Below are 17,341 nucleotides of genomic sequence, written 5' to 3'. Positions count from 1 at the left end.
GAAAATAAGCTCAACCCTTTTAGACCATGCACCATAGCGCAAAGCGGATTTTTCTGTCCTTAAGTTAGCAAAAGTAGAATGACGTCCTAAATGCATTTGCACCCTGCGCTTTGCCTTTTCCTCATGGACCGTCAAAGTAGAGCCCATAGTGTCTATAGTGTGCTCTACACCTACCCTAACCCTAAACCCTTACAGCAACCTTGCAGCATTTTATTAACATCTAAACCAGGGGTCACCAAACTTGTTCCTGGAGGGCCGGTGTCCTGCAGATTTTACCTCCAACCTTAATCAAACACACCTGAACAAGCAAATCAAGGTCTTATCAGATATACTTAAAACATCCAGGCAGGTATGTTGAGGCAAATTGGAGCTAAACCCTGAAGGGACACCGGCCCTTCCAGGACAGAGATTGGTGACCCCTGGTCTAAACCAACCTTGATCCCAAACCCAATCTCACAGTAACCTGTTGTGTTTTAATATCTACTACACCTACACCAGGGGTGTCCACACTCGGTCCTGGAAGGCCAGTGTCCTAGAGAGTTTAGCTCCAACCCTAATCAAACACACCTGAACAAGCTAATCAAGCTCTTATTAGATATACTAGGCTGCATCCGAAACTGCATACTTCTCAGTACGCTAAAATCAGTATGCCAGCCGAGTAGCATGTCCGAATCCATAGAATTCGAAAATCAGTACGCAAGTAGCCGCCATATGAATTGCTACTTCCGGCGAGAACCTGAAGTGCGCATCCCATGCATGCTGCACTACCCCATAATGCCCAGCAAGAGAATTCATAAATGGGAGTAAATCGACGCAACTGACGCAGGTAGGTTTACGTGACCATGACAAAATAGCAGATGCAGTACATCCAAATTCCATTTATATTGCTCACAACATGAGTAGTAAGTTTAAATTCAAATGCAGTACCTACTGGGTAGTAGGCGGTTTCGGACGCAGCCCTAGAGACTTCCAGGCAAGTGTGTTGAAGCAAGTTAAAGTTAAAGTCAGCAGGACACCGGCCTTCCAGGACCGACTTAGGACACCCCTGCCCTACACCAACCCTAAAGCCAGCCTACTTACGGTGTAATCCCTCCACCTTGGAGGTCTTCGGGCTGCAGCAATACCTTCTAGCAAATATTTAACAAAAACATACATTAATACTACAGCACTACTGTTACAAGCTACACTAATGAAGGTGTTACTACACTCTTAAATGGCACAATTTGATCGATCACTATAAAAGCATTGGTGAATCTCATTTTTTAAGTTGAATTGTTTTTTTTAAAAGGATGAAAAAATGTGTGAGATAAGAAAAAGCTGGGAGAACAATCACAGAGGTAAACTCAGCATAAATGATTCATGCAGGATACTCAGTCTGTGTGTTTGGATATTGAGCGAGAGGTGAGCAGCTTCTGCCCTGTGTGTTCAGCGGTGGCAGCAAGAGTCATAGCGATTCTGAGCTTTGACCCATTTCAAACACTTCTCAAACTTCACAACAGCATGAATAAGGACAGCTCTCTTGGCTATTTCTTTAACTAAAAGACATTGTAGACTTAATAGAAGTCAAGCTCCAATCTACAGGATATGGACTAATGCTGATTACCAGTAAAAGGCTATTGTTTTTCAAAATTACTCAACATCTATTATTGCAAAAAGCAGTTACTGATGCACTCACAATCGAACTAAACTGAGGTAGAAAAACACAAACAAAAAGAAAAATTAAAAAATTAAAACAAAATGATAGAGATGAGCAGTTGGTGGATTTAAGTATTTAGGTACAGTGCATCCGTACAGTACATTCTACACACAATAAAGATGATGTAAAAAAAAAAAATCCCATTCCTCTTTGCAGTACAACTCAAGCTCAATCAGGCTGAATGGGCAGCGACGGTGTACAGCCAATTTCAGATCTCTCCCAAAATGTTCAATAGGATTTAGGCCTGGGCTCTGGCTGGGCCACTCAAGGACATTCACTGATTTGTTGTGGAGCCACTAAATTGATATTTTAGAGGTGTGCTTTGGGTCATTGTCCTGCTAGAAGATAAACTGTCGCCCTAGTCTGAGTTCAAAAGCACTCTACAGCAGGTTTTCATTGAGGATGTCTCTGTACTTTGCTGCATTCATTTTTCCCTCTATCCTGGCTGGTCCTCCAGTTCCTGCTGCTGAAAAACACAGCATAATGCTTCCACCCCCATGCTTCACTCTAGGGATGGTATTAGAATGGTGATGAGCGGTGCATGGTTCTCTCCAAATGTGACGCCAGACATTCACTCCAAAGAGTTTAATTTTACTCTCATCAGTCCAGAGAATTTCGTTTTGTTTTGTTTTTTTTTTATGGTCTGAGAGTCCTTCAGATGCCTTTTAGCAAATTCCAGGCAGGCAGTGGCTTCTGTCTCGCCACTATTCCCCAGCCTTGCGACTCGAGACAATCCTCTCTCTGAGGTCTACAGACAATTCCTTTGTCTTCATGCATGATTTGTGCTTTGACATGCACTATCAATCCTGGGATCTTATATAAACAGGCGAATGACTTTTCAATTCATGTCCAATCAACTGAATTTACCACGGGTGAAGTCCAATTAAGCTGCTGAAACATCTCAAGAATGATCAGTGGAAACAGAATGTACCTGAGCTCAATTTAGAGCTTCACGGCAAAGGATGTGAATACTGATGTGGATGTGATTTTTCAGGTAAATTAAAAAATTTGCAACAATTTCAATGTTTTTTTTTTTATATTGTCATTATGGGGTATTGTGTGTAGAATTTAGAGGAAATAACTGAATGTAACCCATTTTGGAATAAGGCTGAAACTAGGGCTCTGACGGTCACTGTGACAAACGCGTCACATAAATGTTAAAGTTTTGTATTGCATATTTTTTAAAGATGATCATTCAGCCTACCTGCAGCACATGTGAGAGGTTTATCTGCTGCATGTACTATATACCGATTTCATTTATGACACTTTAAACTTTGCAGGCTGATCATCTTTAAACTCGAAAGGCATTTTTAGGTGTCCTAACTTGAGATTGCTGCTGCATAATGGGATGTTTCTGTTAGCGATGTCGAAAAGAAAGCAAACATTAAAAAGGGTTTTTCGTTTTATTAATTGTAAAGCTTAGTTTTATTAATATTAATAATAATAAATATAATACATTACAATATTAATTATAGAGCAGACTACTGTAGAAGTATTTAGTGTCCAACAAAACATTTTTATTAGGCTACTCTAATATTAGGCCTAATCCCTAACTGAAGAACGAATGTGAAAATGACAGGCAGCTGCTTCTTTGCTAAAATTAATTTTGGATCTCATCCACATCTAAATTACTTGATTGAAATATATGAAACTTTGAAAGATGCGTTTGACAGATTTGGACACAAATCCACTTCTGGCCATTTTTTGGGGTTGGCAGTAGATGCTAACCTTTCAGTAATGGTCCAAAAGGCTTTGGCTTTTACTACTTTTACTAGCAAGATTAGCTTTTACTTTTTAGATTATCTGCTTGCTTTCTATCTTGACTCTTAATAGCAATAGAAAGTACAGGCTGTTGGGGGAAGGGAAGTGTTTATTAGGGGTAGTGTTGACAACGACATGGGAGAATAATTAAAAAATTTACGTTGTAATTGAGGGCTGCATGGTAGCGCAGTGGGTAGCATGTTCACCTTACTGCAAGAAGGTCACTGGTTCGAGCCTCAATTTGACTTTTTTGTGTTGAGTTTGCATGTTCCCCCCATGTTGGATTTCCTCTGGATGCTCCGGTTTCCCCCACAAGTCCAAAGACATGCACTATAGTGGAATTGGGTAGGCTAAATTACGCGCGATGCATGTGTGTGAACGAGTGTGTATGGATGTTTCCCAGTGAAAGGTTGCAGATGGAAGGGTATCCGCTGCGTAAAATCTATGCTAGATAAGTTGGCGGTTCATTCCGCTGTGTTAAATAAAGAGACTAAGCTGAAAAGAAAAGGAATAAATGAATGTTGTAATTGACATTCCATGTAAAAAAAATAAATAAAAAAAATTAAAAAAATTACAAAACTGAAATAAAAAATGGTAGTTTAATAAAAAGGGATTTAAAAATTAAAAGATTTTTTTTTTGGTTGTTGAAACATTTACATGCTTTATTCATTAAAAGAGCATAATATGAGCCGTAACGTTCAAAATACTCTTAGTAGTGGCTTAATATTACAAGGCTGGCCTGAGACCAGTGTGAGAGATTTTGCAGAAGTGGACAGAACATCACTTGCCCTACTGGGACAACAATTACATTATGACATTCCACCAATCTGACATTCATTGATCGTGCAAATGTGTTATGCTTTGTAAACTTAAACATTTGCTTTCTGTGATATTTCAAACAACGCTTGGGGAATTGTGCCTATTTAAATGTCACCATGTTATTTTGCTTGGCTAGCAAACGTGAGGCTGTCAAAACAAAAGAGGTCACGAAAGAAATCAAACCTTCCCTGACACATGAGAGGTCAAACACTAGAAAAAGATAATAGAACTTTAAGAACTCTTAGACTTTTCTTGTCCATTTAGATACAGCTATTAGTGAAATAAACTATTTTTCAGTTAATTTCTACTTTTAATAGTCGTGTATCAGCAGAACACATACCACATACTACTGTGATGTTTTTAATCATGGCCACCCACTGGCAGGCGTTAGTGAAGTGACAAAAGAGGGGAAATGCACTAGAATTACAGGATTAAGATGGCATTACATATTAAAGGTTTTTAATGCAAACAGTGTTGCTGCTCTTGTTCCAGCTATGTGGATTTACGGGTAGAGCATTATTTGTTTGGTATATTAACTTAATCCAAATAACACAATCCAATGCAGCCTTTGCTTTTATAGAAATTATATAATATGATGCTAATTAAAATCTGCATGCAGCAGAAATTGCTAAAGCATTCCGTAAGTTGATGTACTGATGTACTGACGCCATTGCTGACGCATAAAATTCAGATGAGGACAATATCATTCTTCAACACAGGAATCGCTTTGTTTCAGTTTTATGCCTTCCAAAAGTTTTTGCTCATAAAGGGAGGAAAGATCAAGAAACTGGCTGAAAAACAGAAGAAAAAGTGGCATGTAATAAACATTTATTTAATACATCTACAAGTACAAACGTTTGACAGCAGCAATAAAGATTATATAAAGGTCTAGCTATGTGTAGAAATAGGTTAATGTGATATATAAAAATCAGATATAAACACCAACACATGTATAAAAAGAACAGAAGAACATAAATAATGAACCCTGCCATGTCATCGCTGCAATGAAATCTTTGTTTTGTTTTGCAATAATCTAAGTCTCGGCGGAATAAACAACTGTAACGTGAACATGAAGATACGCAGCATCAGTGAATGTTTGTTGATTGCAAGTTTATGGACAGAACAAAAAAATAAATAAAATAATGCAGCCCTTGCAACAAAACTAGAGCACTTTTCCACCCCTTACAAAAATTGTAAAAATAATAATGCAGACCATGCGTCCACGCTTTTGTATATTTTAATCTGTTATTGTGTGACGTCTAGATATCCGCATGGGGAAAACATATATTGATTATAATGATTATAGTAATTTATAATAAATATGTTTTTCAACCACATAGTAGTGTATAATCTGTACTTTGTTAATGAATGCGATAGAATACTAATAGACTGTAATGACTCAATCGGTACTCGCCAATCTCATGAACCGATTACAGGTGTTTGTTTAGGAGTTTACAAGCAGAGTAAGATTCACGTGCACTCCCGTATACTATATATATCCTACAGCAGCCACAGATGAGGAGGTAAATGATGTGTGCAGGTACGAATGATTGATTCGGTCATATCACAACAGCTTAAATATAAACCGATGCGGTGTGACCTTTGTTTATACAGTCTCGTGGTACGACTTGCGTGAGTGATGGTCTCTTTGTTGCAAGTGCAACCATCGTATTTATTGTGTCTACAATAAACCTGCACAGGTCGTTCACATATCATATGAAAAGCACTTCTCACAAAACTAAAGATGCTTTACACACATAAACAGAAGTTGTTTATAACTGCAGATCAATGACAGTGCGAAACAGCCTACTGTAACGTCTGTAATTATATTAAATAAATAAATAAATAAATTAACATATATGAACACATACAGACCCTTACAGTCTCAGATCTGTTACCAACTACAGACGAACTACACAAAGCAGACATTTCGTCGTTAATTAGGTTCAAAACAACACAAAATATAGCCAACAGTCAGAGTAAACCTCTCATCTGTGTCTGTAATCTTCAGCAGCACACAAAGCCTCTGTTAAGAGAGTCATTCCATCATTCCCAGTTCATATTAGTCCAAAAGGTGATAATAAAGATTAAAACAAGGCAGTTTGTTCACGTTTGCTGAAGAAATAACATGCTCCTTGGCTTCGCCTTTTTTCCGTGCCCCACTCTCACGTTTGTTCTTTACTTTCTGAATGTGTCACTCGCGTTTGTCAGCTTCTCACAGGATCGGGTTTCCAAAAGCTTGTCAATAATCAAGTGCATGTTATTATCATCAGCTCAAGAAGTTTGTTATTTTAGATAGAGACGCGCAGCGAGCGCAAGGAAGATAGCGAAACCACTCGGGCTTCAGACTGGCTCGTAAAAAACTACGCGACACAGGGTAAACCCGCTCTTCTCCATGGCTTTGTGGCTGTTTATCATGACGACGACAGGGTTTGTTTGCAGGATCGACCATGGCTGCATATGTATATATAATTCCGCTGTAATCTCTCACTGTGTATTTCAAACATGGCGAGTCCTTTGTTTACATTCTGGCTTGTTGCGTCTACGAATGACGTATCTCTGTAAACCAATAGCGTTCAGCTGCGCGTGTAGCTCCACCTTTTGGGACCCTTTCTGGTACGGTTTGGTTCGGTACGCCTTTTGACAGTGGAAACAGCCATAAACGCATACCAAACCGAACCGTACCACTCAGTGGAAACGGGCCATTAGAAAGAAAATGTGCTTAATGTATTCTAAAGCTTGAAGCATTAGAATTGGTACTCAGTATCGGCCGATCACCATGAAAAGGAATCAGTGCTCGGTATTGGCTGCAAAAATCCTGACCTGTCCCAACCAGGTTTTTTTTTTTGGTTTTTTTCGTACTAAAGTTTTGTTCTTCGGACAACACCAGATTAGATATGGAACGATAAACGTTTTCAAGGTATACCACGGTTTGGAAAAATCAAGGTTTTAAACAATGACTGTAAAAAATATGGACGACGCGACAGCCCCTTTTCCCATTGAACGCCTTGAGGGAAAAACGCCTGCTTGACGGGCACAAACTGTCGCAAAAGACTGCTGAAATTGGAGCCTTGACATGCGCAGAAGGATTGTCTGATGGAGCCAGAGGAGGAGCCGCGAAAATGAGCGGAGTCGAGCTTCCAACCAAACGCTTTATGTAAAATCAACCACGCCACCGAACTTCTCACTCGACTGCCGGTGTCTGCACTATAACAAACGTTCACTGATGTAAATAGAAGCACTTACATTAAAAAAACACAATAATATACGGTTTAAAAACGGTGTGATGTAAGCTGTTATACTTTAATAAAAGCAATACATGGTGGACTGCAGAAATAAACGATCTTTTATACACTCTAGCCTGAATATGAGCACAAATAATATATTCTCTTATTGTTATATTTGTTGTTGGTATTTGTTATCTCCATAGGGGTAAAAATAACACTTGTAAAATATGAACAATAACATATAAACAACACATACATTTTTAGAAAGGTTTTTATTTTTAATTAGCCATCAACAGAACCCAAAATATAGCCTACACACCATAACGATTTACCATGCGGGAACAATCGTGCGTTTAGAAGATAAATACAGCAAGATTACTAAATATCAACAGGATATTTACACATCCCAACCCTGCAATTTGTCAATTTGTGCAAAAAAACTTTGCACTATTAATACAATGTCTATCTGCTGCATCATCACTAGTATATTGTTTATTCATTTTCGCTTGAATTGTTGATTTATTTAATTTTTTTGCCTCCGTTTTCATTTGGTTTATTCGATGCCTACATTATATCTGGCAACGAGGAATTTACATTCATTTTAATGTTAGCTGGAGTGTTCAAATAAAACGCCAACAGTAAATGATGTAAATAAATAATATCTAATATTTACAGCTCTATTAGGTTATATAAGATTCGATTTCAAGAACCTTATAATGATTTATAACAGCAAATTCAGTAGATTACTTAATAACATGCCAAAATTTAAAATGCAGAGACGTCCCGTAAAGCAAGTTCAAATAACCTTACAGGAGATCAACGTGGAGATTATTATTTAGACACAAAGAGAATTACTGTTAACGATCTCCTGTATTTACTTAAATGGGTTTATTTTATTGTGCAGTTTTATTGTCATTTTCGTATTTCTTAATTCTTGTGCACTACAAAATGTATTCAATTGTATTATTATTTAATACTTGTGCAATCGATACAGGTTTATTGTTATTTATTTTGTCCTTTATTTAAATAATTGCTATGTATGCTGTTTGCATCTTTATTCAAAGGTTAAACTCAGTGATACACTTTGCGTTCACATAGTAGCATGCGTTTGTTGTTATATCAACAAAAATGGATGTAATAACGTTAACAAATGTGAGGGTTTTATATAATGAAGATTCAATCGCGCCAGCTCCGGGCAGCAGCGCATAACCTACTCGCGGCGTCGCGGGCTGATTCCGCCTCGCATGCGGCAGCGCCTGCTCGCTCGGCCGCCGCATCTGGCTCAATTGACTCAGGCTGGAATCGGGCAGTGAGTCCAGGCATCCGGAGTAGGTCCAGCAGAGGTAGTCAGTCTGAGGGGTAAGTCTCCGGTAGGCAAGAACTGGCCCCAGTGTATTTTGCTATCTGAGTGGCTAGGCGTGTATTAGCAAACTAATAAAGCCCGAAAAAAGCTCTGACCTTAGCGAATAAACAGTGTTCCACCAGGATCATGTATGTCAGAAACTGTAGTTTACTGCTGAACTCATTTTGTCATAGTAAAATATCACAGAAATCGAGTAATAACACTTCAGTCTTCTGCCGAAGCTCAGACGCCGCGCTTTGAGAAACTGTCAATCACAGCTGTCAATCACGATGACACGCCCAGCATTAAATTACTGCTAAAAACAAACTGTTTACAAAAATGAAGATCTGCACCTATTTCAGCACAATAATCAGTGCCTTAATCGACCCGAACCATCTTTCGGGACATTTTATTGCAAGTGTAATTAATTTTTTTATTTGGGCTCAAGTCTCCTTCATTAACACGGAGGAGGCGGGCTTTATGACTTGTACTGCAGCCAGCCCCCAGGGGGCGATCTAACGGCCGAGACCTTCACTCAAACGCAGGCTTGCGGCACACTTGGTTTTAAAACTGCCAAATCTTTTTGCTATACCGTTCCTAAGGTGTGTGTAAGATTTTTTATTGACGTTTTTTTTTTTTTTTTTAGGACAACAGTATCTCCAGGAGAAAAGCTCTCCAAAGATTCTGTTTTAAATTGTACAGAAATCTGTGTTTTTGAAACAAATGAAGACAGCAAAATGATTGATTCAATAATTTATTTGAATTATTTAGCATGACATCCCCGCAGGCAAACAACATCATAAGATGTTAATATTAGGTTAGATGTAGGTCTTGTTATAGTCTAACCTATATTTCAATGTTATAGTGGTAAAGTCTACACATTGTCAAGCTGTAACATCATTAGATGTTGATATTTGGTTGATTTTAGGTTGGACGTTGGGTTCTGATGTCAACCCGATTTTCAATTCCAAATAAAATGCAATGTCCCCCATTGGGCTACAACGTCAATCTGAAGTCATGTTAATGCCCTGTGCCTGCTGGGATGTTTACTGTTCCAAATATTTTAAATGTTTCTCAAATATCCAAGGTTATCATACCGTCAGAATCTTAAACCGACCCATGCTTACATCAGATAACCCAATCACAAATTAAAACAGATCAATATTGGCTCCCAGATGGCAAAAAATGACAAACAACCAATTACTCAATTGATAGAATGCAAAAAATCTGAAATATACATTTTCTTCCTAATAATACAGCCTAATAGGCAGGATGGAAATAGATTTTGGTTACCCAACTAGAAGACACAATAGCCCAGCGATATCAGACTAGTGATTCTGCAAGCCCCATGTAACAATGGTAGACTGTGTACATGTTTGGTAAAATAGTTCAGCATTCTTGCCAATTTGCTGTTATAATCAATGACAGGGTCCTACATTGCACAATTAATCTCTTATGCGGACTACATCATGTGTGCACTGGTTATAGTTAAAGCATTCATGACAGTGCAAGAACAGAAATGGTGAGGTCACTGCTTTTGTGTACACGAATGTGACATGATTGTGATTGGCTACAATGCTGACTGCAGCAACCTCTTATACAGTGGGAGCAGATCTAGGGTTGAAGAAATGATCTTACAGGACTTCTTCAGGTCTGTGTGATTTAAACTCAATTTCAAAACCACATCCTATGTAATTTGCAAACTGCATTAGGCCATAAGCTTTGAGATCCACTTTGATATCCTGATCAGGGCAATCATGTGTATGCCTCATAGGGCTATCAGAAAAAACTATTTTTAATACTTGCCAAATGTATTAAAAAAGGCATTTGAATGCAAAAAATTACATTCGAATCTTTGGTGTTTCAATAGGCATGACACATAAAAAAATAACAGACATGATATGTTTTTTGTTTTTTTTATGCTGCATTGAAGAAAACTGAGTTTTCCTACTTGGAAATACCGCCTAGAACGATGCTAGAGGTCAGAGATCTGGTAGGGTTGCACCAGTTGTTCGTAAGTTCTTTCGTAAACTGGAACATAAAGTCCACACTAGGGGCTTAGTAACTACTAGCTAATTTTCAACTAAATTTGTTCTTACTTCAGTTGCACCACGTCAAGGCAAACCACAGTTATTTGGTTGTAAGCTCTCCGTGAAGTCATGCGTAGTGGCATTGAATGATGTAATATCAGGAATTAAATGACAACCACAGAAATAAATAACCACAGAGAGTCAGGACCTCTGTTATATGCACAGGACCTCGGACCTCAGCACCCACTGAGAGTATAGTGTCCCCTTCACTTTACTGGGGCGTTGGGACTCACACAGACGGCAGATTAAGCGCCCCCTGCTGGCCTTATTAAAACCACTTCCAACAGCAACCTAGTTTTCCCATGTGGTCTTCTATCCAGTTACTAACTAGACTCAGCCCTGCTTCAGTGCAGCTTCAGGGCTGCATGGCTTTGGCATTAAGGTATCAAAACACTAAACTTTTCTTTTTAAATATCTGACATGTTATTGTGTGCTAAGCATTTTAAAAACAGAACGTATGAGAAATCATAGCTGTTCTTTAAATACAACTAAAGAAAACAAAAAGAAACATTATAATACAATCTCATATTTAGCTTTTATTAGCAGGGTTTCAATTGATTTTGTGTTGCAAACACACTTGAAAGTTTGTTTCACATAAAGCAGAACCATGCTGATCTCTGCGTATTTGACCAATTTTGCAGATGTGTAGTGACAGTGAACTGCTTAATTCTGAAAGGCAGTTCGCTATTTTGCATTCAAGTGGTGACGCAAACACTTCAACGTCTGTTGAAGTGTATTTTCATGGGTTATTGATACACTTTTACCTTTTTGTTTACTTGATTACTAATTGCACTTAGATGCGCATTAAAGAAATAAGATTTTATTTTATGAATAGTGTTTCAAAGGAGATGCACTTTAAAAAGTGACTCATTTCCTTTCAATTTAAGATGTGAAGCTTGATCTGGTTTTATTTTCCTATTATGCTCGCTTGTGCAGACAATACAGTACTTTTTCCTGTTAACATTAAGAAGTGCTCGTAGCATTTGAATATAATTAGGATTATGCTTGCATTTAAGAAAGATATTCGAATTTAGGCAATTCTGCCATATCGACAGCCCTAATGGCTCAAACCATCAGATTTATCTACAGTAATACCAAATCACCTTTCTGTTGATTATCAAAGTCCCTTTAAGAAAAGTTGGCGACCATCTTTAAAAATGCCTCTCGGGTAGTATACTCGGGCATTCTGTCTGATTTGGAAAACATCAAATGTTCCAAAACTGTCAGCTAAGCTTATGATTAAATTACATATTTGGGATCACAAATAATATTAAACAACAATGCCTCATAAGTTTAGTTTCAAAACAATCTAATCTAACAAAATTAGCATATTTTTTTTAGGTTGCCTAAGCTTATGTGCAGATGCACTCGAAAGGAAAAGGAACAAGATCACGACACCAACCTTATTTATGGCCGTTCTACACATTATCATCCTCTGAATAATGATCATCTGAGCGAGATAGTCTTCTGAAGTAATTGACAACTTGGTCATGATGGCAAATCTCTTCCAGAAATAACAGCGACACTTCGTTTACAAGTTTGTGGGCCATTTGAGTAGTTGTTACTGTCATGTGATGTGCGTTTGACAGGAAAGGCTGTACCTAGTGTTTGTTTCATACAGATTACAACAGCAGAAAACTTGTTTTCAAGTGTAGTTGGTTCATTTAAAAGTACAGATTTCAAGATTTATGTGGATTTATTTCTTATGTCCGTGATTTCAGTGTGTTTGTTTACCAAATAAACTGTCATAAAAGCACACATCTGACTTGAGCCTCTCACCCAGAAAAATGTCAGTCTATAGCGATTGATGATTGGCTACTGTAATAGTAGGCAAGGCTTCATTTACCATATTGACCATTACACTTTTTTCCATTTAAAACTATACGAGTGACATGTCTTGTGTATTCTATAATCTATAGTCTTTGTTAATATGTAGAGTCAACTACAACTCACAGGTTAATCCCCCCAGAAAGTATAAACACTATGGCGCTATCAAAACATAGCTCTCTTTGAGCAGTTTTATGTTTAAAGTTTAATCACAACTTAAACAATCAATCATAACGCGAGAGCCTGTGCACATACAGCAGCCACAGGAGAAGGCATGATAATGGCTGAGCTGTCAGCAGGGGTGAGCAACATAACTACATTACTGTCATTACAGATAAAAGTCATGCCGAAGACAACAGTGGAATGCCCGTCCCACCGTCTGCTTTCACTACACTTCGGTTAGTGTAAATAAAGCAAAGAACAACAAATCAAACACCTACATCATTTCTTTACATGATGGCAGTTGGGCATAGTTTACTTGGGTGAGAAAGAAATGACAGATTACACTAGGAATGGGTGATATCTTATCATTTGCAAGTATCAGTATAAATTCTCCCCTAGATAATTTTAATGGCAATTAATGGCAATAATGGAAATTCATAACATTACCGAAAAAGTAATGAGCATTCATAAAGGAACATTCATAATGGCAATTAAACCTTTAAGTGGTTTGTGTGATGAGTTATTATTACATTGGCATGTTTGAGCTTGATCACAATAAGAAATTAACTGACAAACCACTTCAGTGTATGAAATAGCACATTTCTGTGACTACACAGGGTTTAATATCACAAGAATGAAGAAGAAATCATGCTATTTTATAGAATGCCGTTATAAAGGTAAGGTTTAATTAGCATTGCATTATAAATATACTTTTATGGGTATAAAACCCAGAATGGCTTGAAGAACACAATTAAACCATATATTGCCAATAAAGTTGTCTTCATGTTTGATCCATTTCTACCATCTTTATGCTCTTTGCTGTCCTGCAATGACAGTTGACCGTAGCTTACGGGTTTTCGTCAGTAGCATATAAGTGAAAATAATTAGCACCCTCAAGATTCAAAGTATGAATGACATTGTATTGTATGCTGAGGGTCTTGATCTCTGCCCACCATCATGAAAGATTTATCTGAATGTGTATTTCATACAATCCTGACCAGTGTGTTTAAAGTCCGCATGAATCGGAAGCTGCGATAATTTTTTTCCCCATATTGTGATGCAGCTCCAAGAGAAACAAAACATTAAATCAGAAAACAGTGGGCGCGGCTTGTTTTTTTTCTATCACAAGATGAGTGGATGTAGTAAAGTAGGCGTTTCATTCAGAAAGACTGAGCAAAGGGTTTCAAGAGAGATATTACAACCTAACAGACACCTCCTCCTCAATATTTCTGTTTGTTGTCATAGTGCAGTCAAAAGGGATAGTTGAAGGGGCGTGGTTAACAATCAATACCTCAGACAGACATAATCTGACTATTTTCAGCATTTCAGTTTTCAATTAAAGATTACAAGAGAAAACTTTTTTTTTCTTGATGTGCACAGATAAACTGTTGACCACAAATTAGCAATATGAGATAACAAAATCAATATGGTTAGCTTTTCTTTTATGTGCACTTTAAAAATAGTTTGAAGCTTGAAGACCTTTTTTTTGTAAAATACTGTGGATGCACATCAATTATTGTCGATAATATCGGTATCACAATAAATACCAGAAAATATTGTGATAATCCATAATCGCCAATTGATAGATTATACCACACTCCAAAACATGTATTTAGGGATGTAACAATTCACGTCTTACGATTCAATAGATTCACGATATAACTTCACAATAGACACAATTTAACAAAATTATATGAAACAAATTTAAGGTGAAGAGGCTTATTATTTTTTTCTTAAACGCTGCACATTTTTTTTGCAAAATGATATATTGTATGCGGTAACTAAATTGGTGTTTTAAAAACAAATTCCAAACAAAAAGTAACTAAACAAATAATAATACAAAATAAAGAAGACTCATTAATATAAACAAACTAAAACTTTGACTGTGCTTTAATTTGACATTTTTTAAAAAGAAATATTAGCATATCTACGTTTTCTGGCATAAGCTGGGGTCTTTGCACATTTACAATGTCCCCTGCTGATAAAAAAAAATAAATAAAAATAACACTTTCAATGGGGAGTGAGATGGCTGGTGTGGAAAGGTAAGCCTTTTCTAAAGCAGGTGGATCAATAGTTGGATCTGATCCAAGGGACTGACCACTGGCAAAAAAAACAGATTATAAAATTACTAATTATATAGTGGGATAGAGACAGGAGTTGAACGTGATTATGCATATAAATAATTAATATTCTTTGTATAATTAATTAGCATAGAAATTAGTGTGATACACTTATAAAGAGATAATATTCATTCATTAATTCATTGTCTTGTCGCATTAGACACGTTATTAGTCTGAGGTCACCACAGCGGAATGAACCGCCAACTTTTCCAGCATGTTTTTACGCAGCGGATGCCCTTCAAGCTGCAACCCATCTCTGTGAAACATCCACAAACACACATTCACAAACACTCATACACTACGGACAATTTAGCCAACCCAATTCCCAGTGGGGTGGGAGCCTGTCATGGCGTACAACTTAAGTAATTAGAATTATTTGACAATGTCGTCACTGACAACGCAAACGAACTGCAAACTTAATTGTGGTTTATTTGTGTTGATTTCAAGTGACCTGAAAGGTGCAGGTGTCGATTGTAAATGACATTACTTGCATAAGAAGCGTAGATGCCTGAGCATGCAAGCCCGAGAGTGCAAACCTGAAGATGCAAGTGCAACTCTGCAGCCAGACCCTTCTCCACCAGACTGCTTTTAATGCAAACCGCATTCAGTCATCATAAGAGCTGAATGGAGTGAGGAGCTAATTAAAAATGCTGGACTCTGCCGTTGTCATTTTATATCAGGTAAGTTCACGCTATGCTGAATCATAAACGTTACTTGTTTTTGATTGCAGCAATGATTTCAGCAAAAACGGTTACATATGGTTAATTAAACAGCGGACACTAAATGCTTACAATGAAATGAAATGAACACGCCCTGCCATACAGGTGTAGTTTGCTGTCAGAATGCAGTAGTTTCGCTTGTTCTTGATTACCCAGGCATCGTACAGTTCAATCTTCTTTCCTTGTCTTTGGCTAGGCAGAACCTCGGTTTTTAGCACTACATAGTTTTGAATCTAGTAATCATGGAACATTTCTTGCACATGAGCATGCAGAATAAACTTGTAGGCCTTTATCTTCTCTCTTGTAAAATCACTTGGAGTTTCAATGCGATAGTTGTATTTTTCGTGCTGGAAGCTTGGCCATTTCCTCTTATCCAATATCCATTGGGAGGTTGCTAACACGAATGATTAGAAGAACACTGATCATTTAATTAAAACTATGCTTATCACTGGGTGACAAACTGTTATAGTACATTGAAAGCATTATGTAAATAATATACATGTAATCAATATAATTTGTCTGTAATACAACAACAAACTCTGTAAGGCACCCGATGTCATTCCCTCGCTGTAAATGCTAGCACTCCCTTTCTGTGCGCGCATCCTGAATGTTTACAAACCGGTAATTTGTTTATACAGTAGTCTCTCCGACCCCCAGCCTGAGAGCAGATCACCCCTCTGAATACCGACAGCAAATGATTTAGCTCCGCGAGTGTGAGGTATTTCCCTGGTACAGTCAAATCAATCTGCCTCTCCATTGTCTTAAATTTAGCAATTGAATTTGACTGTTTATTTTTTTTATTTTATTTTTTACAGCCAGATATTTTAGTGAGGGTTATTGAAATACTGTATTCACAAAGCAATAAATTGTGTAAATAAACATGCATACATAAAGCGAAGTGCAGATATAAATACCCCTTCCATACCCATTGACTGTTAAACAAACAAAAACGGTCAGACATAATGATGCTAGTAATATGCAAAACTAACCTGACGTAATCTAGCAACATTTAGCGACATTTTGGGCACAGCTTGGTGCCTTTTTAATGAAAGTTGTTGCCAACACTGCTAATACCTGGTTCTGTAACAAAACATATTTATTTTTTAGTCTGATAAACATCTTTCGCTACCAAAAGCTCATCGGAGCAAGTGGAGCTGCAAATCATCTGGGGCCTCATGTATCAACGCTGCGTACGCACAAAAACTTTGCGTATGACAGGTTTCACGCTCAGAATCGCTCACGTTTGGATTTACTAACAATGAACTGAAAGTGGGAATGTGCGCAGCTTCACGGCAGCTTTATGGCTGGCGTACGCACATTTTTTGTGCGTGTGTGTTTTATTTCCATTGGCGACTCCTAGAGGCAGTTGTGTTAAATTCCTCTCTACAAAGTGTCTGAGCCTTGCAATGGCAGCTGTATGAGACTAGATTTGCATGCTTGAATCAGAAACATTTCCATTCAATAAATGTGCAAATAAAATATGATGCACAAACTTATTGATGGTTCCTACTTGTCTTTCTCGTGATAAATAGTTGGCAAAATCTGATATGTAGCGGGGGAAAAAAGAAGAAAGAGTTC

General features: G+C 37.6%; 1 protein-coding gene across 2 annotated transcripts in view; it reads right to left on the bottom strand.

Moving 5' to 3' along the window:
• waplb (WAPL cohesin release factor b) overlaps window positions 1-17,341 on the bottom strand; it is a 113,635-nt gene that overhangs the window by 56,007 nt on the left and 40,287 nt on the right. The gene's annotated exons all lie outside the window — the stretch shown is intronic.

This window comes from Danio rerio, chromosome 12, assembly GCF_049306965.1.
Source record: "Danio rerio strain Tuebingen ecotype United States chromosome 12, GRCz12tu, whole genome shotgun sequence".
NCBI classification, from domain to species: domain Eukaryota; kingdom Metazoa; phylum Chordata; class Actinopteri; order Cypriniformes; family Danionidae; genus Danio; species Danio rerio.
This window is presented reverse-complemented; position numbering and strand designations above follow the sequence as displayed.